Source organism: Nilaparvata lugens, chromosome 4 (assembly GCF_014356525.2).
Source record: "Nilaparvata lugens isolate BPH chromosome 4, ASM1435652v1, whole genome shotgun sequence".
NCBI classification, from domain to species: Eukaryota; Metazoa; Arthropoda; class Insecta; order Hemiptera; family Delphacidae; genus Nilaparvata; species Nilaparvata lugens.
The window spans coordinates 39,306,262-39,313,657 of NC_052507.1; the positions used below are offsets into that span (position 1 = coordinate 39,306,262).

Below are 7,396 nucleotides of genomic sequence, written 5' to 3' on the forward strand. Positions count from 1 at the left end.
GACAAACACATTAATTTATTCATGTATTATTTTTGTGATACATTCATTTCCATACACTGTACTATCCAAGTTATGTGTTTGGTTATGTTATCAATAACATTTTTCATTCAATTCCATTTCATAAAATAACCTTGAACTAGCAGTTGATAAGATCAGTTGTAAGATTCCCCATTAGATAGATAGGATTCATTAGATAGATGAGAGTTCCACATCATCTCTATAAATAATCATGATAAAAGGGAGTGAAGTGAATGCTAGCAAAGTGTAAGCTATTCATCTGTTATTGGTTCAAGGGTGTTTTAAAGAATGAATTGCATGATAAATTTGATTGTGGTTACACAACTTTTATGAGCAGGCATTCCCAGTGAAATTTGAGAAAATATGGAAATAAGGCGAGCAAAAAACAGTAGAAAACAACTTGAAAATACATTTTTATTCCACTACAATCTCATGAAACGTGACAAATAAATTCTAGTTAATTCAATTATTTTTTGAAGTTTTTAATAAATTACATTCTGGTCCCAGCCTGCCGGAGCCACTCTTACACCCTGGTTTCAAACAGCTTGCTCATGAAATCTCCAGAGACGCAGCAACAACTTTTGGAACAGAATTTTACAATGTGTTATACTATACAGAGCGTTCATTGAATCGCGCACATTCATATTAACATGTATGAAAATGGAGGGTTTTTATAATAATTGTTGTGTGGCTACCGCAAAATATCATCAGTAATTTATATCATATAATTTATGGTGTACAGGATACCACAGATCTGCATTTCTGTTTTGAGTAGGCTACCGTTAATGTAAACATGTTGTTTTGCCAAGAGCAAAAAGTGTTCCTTCTTGAACAGTTTTCACCAAACGCATCCTGTGGGTTAACTCAAAGGAAAGGGTTGAAAAAATGAGTTATACCTTATAAGTTACACTGAATGAATTGAAAATGAACATTACAACAAAGATTAATAATATTTGTGTGGGTATACTTTATAAAGTGCCAATAATCATGGTATAAAAACTTTTTGTGTGTAAAAAGCAGCCTTTTTGAACTCATGTTATAAAATGTTGGGAATAATTGTATAGTAAGGCACATAAGTATATAGTATGTTTATAAAAGTTACACTAATAACAATATTTAAGTTTAAATGACTGCCTTGTTTATTATTACACACAAAAATGTGTTTTACCATACTTGTTGACTCTTTATGGAGTACCGGTAATTAACTGAAAATGAACATTACAACAGAGATCAACATTAGTGTGGGGATGGGCTACTCCATTAAGAGTCAACAAGTATGGTAAAACACATTTTTGTAACCTATATACCATAAATTACTTTATGATTTGCAAATCATTTCAATGTAAATCTTTTGAGAGTTGGCTGAATTATGGTAGTGGATCCGACCAACTTAGCCAAACAAAAGTTCAAAATTCAATGGACACATAAGAAGGCTTCTGATGTCCATTAAGCTAACTATATATTGCTATATTTCTCCTCATTTTCAACATTTCAAGCAATAGAATCTAATAGGTGAGATTTTAATGTAGCTATCAATCAATTTAATTTTTTGAGCACTAGCATAATCTATTCTGAACATTTCTATTGAAAGGATCAATAACAATTACTTTCGAGGTGAGGGAAACAAAAATTACTTTTCAGAGATTCTACTTCTTCACTTAAAGGCTATTACCTACACTTATTATTGCTTGTTGTTGGCATAGCCTACAGATAACATAAGATTTGGATTGGGCCTTCTATCCAAGAAATAGCAGTGTTGTCAGAGGGAAATTCAAACTTCTTCAAATTCCCGATTAGACCCATCCTTGATATGCAAGTCATCCTCGGTATGCAAGTTAGGTTAGTATTAAAAAGTTCCTGGGTGAAAGGATTCAAGGGAAATAATACGGTACTGTATTTTTTATAAAATTGAAAAATTGCATGAATATGTTTTTCTTTCAAAATTGCAATTTTTTTCCTTTCAAATATCACTTTTCTGAGAGAAGTTCTCTCACAATCATGGGATGAACTAAAAGGAGTAAAGCTATATTTATATCAAAATGACAAGGAGAATTCGTGCTTTCTATTGGTTTTTATTTTTTTCATATATGACTGATATAACTTTGTTTTAATTCATGAATGTGCTTATCAATGTCTAGTCACCTCAAGCAGAAAACATTTGTGGGTTCAAATCGTCATCAAACGTTTGACGATCTGGAAACTTGTTTGTTTTAGGAGATAAGTGGGTGTTGAAAGCAAAAAAGTTGTTCAAAAAATTATTGATATTACTTTCCCAATTCTCAAAAATAGTTGGAAGATCGTTGTTTGACCTCTCAGGAGTTTCAAAGTAAGGAAAGCTTTGTAGGCGTAAAGCATTGTATGTTAAAGGTTGTTTTTTGAACGATTCAGGCGAATCAGGTATTCAAGCAGCAGTCAGTTGGATTACCATAGAAATATGCAGTTTTGCAACACTGCTTGAGTTTTCTGAAGCAGGGCTGTAATTTTCTTCATTTAGTCGCATTGTGTTTGCATTGTGTTTGCATTAGAAAAAGTTATAATTTCACACAATCTGACAACGCTGCTATTTCTTGGATGAAGGGCCCAATCCCAATCTTATATGTTACACCAAATATAAACACTAAAAAGACTTGAAGAATAAAACACTTATAAGCACACTTACTCTCCAGAATTTTGTTTATCAGAAGGCTGTTTAGGGACCTCTTCCCTTTCCCACCTTCCCTGCAGAAGTTGGTGGCAACTTCATTTGTTGTCAGCCGGACGAGCGGCCTCCACATTCCCTCCCCCAAGTTTATGTAAGAAGTCCACCTACAAGAAAAAAAGTCATGTATGAGGATTTTAGATTACAGAAATTCCTATTCAGGAGGTTCAGAAGACTTAATTCATCCCTTATTCATTTATTTATTGAATTATGACATGAAAATTTAGTTCAATATAAGTACTTTTCAATAACGACATTAATTGTGAAGCTGAATATAACATTATTTAATCCTTGCTCACCTTTCTATTAATATAATTTCATTGTTGGGAGAGAAAGGATTTTTAACTCCTGTCAGTTATTCATTTTGTTAATTACAGGTCCTTGTAAAACAAAAAATATATCTATTGAAATGCAGATGAATACAGTCTATGGTACTCCACTTTCATTCTCCATGAGTCAAACCTTACGGTTACAGTTATCAAATAATGATTATTATTGATATACTGCTGTTTTCAATGTGAAAGTTCCACTAAAATTAATTAGCTGTTTAAAATTAAATATGCAACTGTATTAAATAATTGTCGATTAGATTTATTGCAAATAATTGTAAAATAGATTCTGTCCTCCATTCCAAGATAGGTTTTACGGTTATTAAAAAAATTATTATTATTGTTGCTCTGGTGTTTTTGAATGTAACTTGGCAATGAAAAAATTTCACGAAAATAAACTAGGTTCCTACATGTTGAAAATTGAATACAGTATATGCAACTGTATTCAACATCATTCATTGCAAATAATTGTAGAAGAGATTCTATCCTTTAATTCAAATTTTATCTTCATAATGAAAAGAAAAGGCATTCAAAAATAGGAGAATAGCAATGAGATGAAAGTTAACCTTTTTTCGTTCTCAAAAAATAGATTAAGACTGATTCGCTATCTGAGAAGCCTATGAGCTTTTTTTCTTGTTGATAGAAATAGCTTGAGAATAACATCTTTCATAAATTTTCTAGTTTAAATCTTTCAGGATCTGAAGACATGACAATTGGAAATTGTACAATCAGTTTTTTCTCAATTTAATCAAATAAATGGATTTATTATAATAACAAGATATGCAAGTATTATTGTAATAAATTCTCACTCACCTGAACAGTGAACAGATGCAGTCACCGCAGAAACACAACAGATACAATAACTGACAGAAACTCAATGAATTACCTAATCTACTCTCTATTGTAATATTACATTTTTTCTCGATTGGAATTGAATCTTCAATTCGAGATCTATAAAACTTTATAGTAAATATCAGAGTCATCGATTACGGACAACTTTTTGACTGAGAATTTATCGTAAATGATTGTGTTGCATTGTTCCATGGTGTCACCGAGGCTGAGTTGACAGAATTAATAGATAAATGGATTATTTAGATAGAGATGATATATAAAAATTCAAAATAATAGTTTCAAAATAAAGTTTTATTGAGAACAAATATAAAATGTGAATTCTAAACTTGTAATTTATAATTTTTTTTGGTGACGTGTCCGTAACATCGACACTGAAGAAGCTTTGCTCTGTTCCTTCTTCTCTCTGAAAATAATGGCTGGCTATGTGTGTTGTAATTTGGTGCTCTCTGAATATTTTTCTTTTTAAGTGGATTATTAATGTTTTAAATTGAGTTTTGAACAGTTTATAGTGTTCTATTTTGTCTGTATATTGTTTATTGTGTATACAAGCCAAGAGCCACTGTTTTTCAACTATATAAACTGGATAAGTACTTAGCTCGTAGTGACTTTAGATGCTTAGGCTTGTAAGATATTGTTCTTTGTGTATTTGTGTAGTTATTGCCAAAATTCTTCTGAAGATTATAAGTTAATTTGCTCTGAAAACTGGATTTCTCATTCATAGGCGATAGATCCATTCATAGTTTATCAAGAATCTATTACATTGGAGCCGACAACTATCCTTAGGTTAATAGGTGTGAAATGCTATCCAACCGATTTAGGAAAAATGGTAGCACGGCAAATGGTACGCCTGGTGTGGGACTCAAACTACAAAATATATCCCTGGTTATAAAAAATTATTGGTAGGATAGATATCTTGATAGGTTATGAATGGTTTGTTGCTGAATGGGAGGTCAGTTCTAGAGAGATCAAGTCCTAATGAATATATTATCTGTGCAGACTAGCAAAATGGCATACAATATGAAAAATATTAAAAATGATGATGAGTTAATAGCTGCCTTAACACAACTGTTTGATAAGCAAAATGCTAAGTTAGACCAAATGTTTAAAAATCAAAATGCTAAGATTGATAATTTGAAACAAAATCAAGGTGCTAGGTTTGATGAGATGAAGCAAGAGTTTGCTAGCATTAGACTAGAGCAGGTTAGTATAAACCTTCTATTGAAAGATGAACATGAAACATTGAGTGATAATCATGAAGATGAAAACAAATTGAAGCATGATAATAGTAGTGTTAAGATACAAGATCAACTCATTCAAGTTTCTGACAATGTAGGCCTAGTTACTGTTGTTGAAAAAGTCAACCCTAATGAGATAGTAGAATTGAGTAAAGAAGTAGGTAGGGAGTTGTCTTCACTGAAAGTCAACTATCATGAAAGTAATATTGCTACATTGAAGGTTAGGAAAACTATAAACAAAGTGAATGATTACATGAGACAGGTTTCTGTGGAGGTTAGGAACAATGTAAACAAAATGAATGTTGCTTTGAGTCAAGTTGATGAGTTCAACTTTCAACTGAGAATTGAAAAGGTGTATGCAATGCATTCTCAAGTGAACATGACTAACTTTTGTAAGCAAAATGGCTTTGTTGAAACAAATGAACCCATGAATAAAATTATGTTCTTGAAGAAAACAAAACACAAAGTCACCATTGATGTGTTAGTATTCAAAGGTTGTTTCAAGTTGCTTATTTACAAGATGATGACAGTGAATCACATGATGAAAGGGTATTCCCCAACACACAATGATTAGGAATCCTGTGTTATGCCGGGATTCAGAATAGCATAATCGCTACGCAGTGTATGGTAAGAGTCCATAATTGTGTCTTTTTTCTTTCCTGTAGCCTATTTTTCTTGGCCCTTAATCTTTTCAAATTTCGATTCTTTCCTGTCTTTGTGTAATGTTCAGTAAAATTCTTCTATGATGCATATCTTAACCAATCTTGTCCATAGTCATTTTAATTTGTATTCTTCTGAAATAATATTAGAAGTTAAAATAGTAGCTCATTTTCCTAATCTTTAAATTGTTGATAAAACTTAACTTTTCTAAAATCTATCCATTGTAGTGTGAATAATTGTTTGCTTGCGGTATATTTTTTCATCATGTATTACATATTTTAATCATGTCTATTTTTTTTCAGGTATCATATTAGGTAATTAGGTTTTTCAGAGCAATTATGTCCCATTTTCTCATTTTCAGTATATTTTTATTAAATATACTTCCTTATGAAAGTTCAGTACTGACATGTAGGATAGGCTCTAATTAATCTTTCTCTTCCTTCCATTATCCATTATCTTGATCGTCTTTGTATTGTTATCTTGAAATGTTTGTACTTATTATACAGTTTTAAAATTCTGAAATTATTTAAAAATAAATGGTTCAATTTAGAACATGCTGAAATCTATTCTTATGTATAAATTCTTTTGTTATAATAAATAAACTTTAAAATTTGAAAGTATTAATGAATTGTGTAGCCATATATATGAGATGTATTAATGAAAGTTAACTTGAATAATAATGTTTTCATTAAATAAAAACGTCTTGTTATATTATTAATTGAAATGAGTTAAAGGTTAAAATTTCTCTAAAGTTTTTGTAATTGATGTCTTTTTCTAAATTTTAAAACTGTTTGTTCTATAAATTTTGATATGATTGATTATCGTTTGATATGGATGCTGGAGTGTAGGTAGAATTTTAATGGGGTTTGCTGATTAGAATTTTGCTGGTATGTGATTGTTTTTTGAGATGGAAATCATTATTGCCTAAAGAAGAAATGACCAGAAGGTTATGACTTAGAGTGGCAGTAATGAGATAATATTTTTTGTGTTGATTAATAATGTTGATTGCCATAGATGCTGTTTACTTATGAATATTGATTGCCTTTGAAGCAAAATATTATTGATGTTTTGAATGATTTCTTGTTTAATGATTGATAGTAAAGTTTTGTCATGAAATGTAGTTTGTGTTTAGAACATTGAAAAGTCGAAATAAACTATAGTATCCAACAAACGATGATTAATAATATTGAATAATTTGCTTTTTATAAAATATTTGAACAGTGAATAAATGGAAATGAAATTATTTTTTTTTCTATTGAAATTTGTAATTGATATCTCCATATTTCACAATTTATGTATTGCTGACTGTATAATGAGATGTTAACAAATTTCAATTTTATATTGATTATATACTTAAAAATAATTTTCATGTGTATTAGATTGTATTGATAGCCTAATCAAAATTTTCTTTTTAGTTTATAAGCATTTTAAGATAACAGGTACAGCACAGACATTAACATTGTGTATATTACATTTTTTTCTCACATTGGAATCGAATCTTCATTCGAGATCTATGGAACTTTATAGTAAATATCAGAGTCATAATAGAGGACAAATTTTTTGACAGAGAATTTTTATCGTAAATGATTGTTGCATTGTTCCAT

The 7,396-nt window shown here is 30.4% G+C and overlaps 1 long non-coding RNA gene across 1 annotated transcript; it reads right to left on the minus strand.

Moving 5' to 3' along the window:
- Positions 1-413: 413 nt before the first annotated feature.
- Positions 414-3,077, minus strand: LOC120351170. Its single transcript, XR_005571214.1, has 2 exons — positions 2,678-3,077; positions 414-596 (listed from the first exon to the last, which is right to left on the minus strand). It is a non-coding gene; the product is annotated as an uncharacterized LOC120351170 (long non-coding RNA).
- Positions 3,078-7,396: the final 4,319 nt, after the last annotated feature.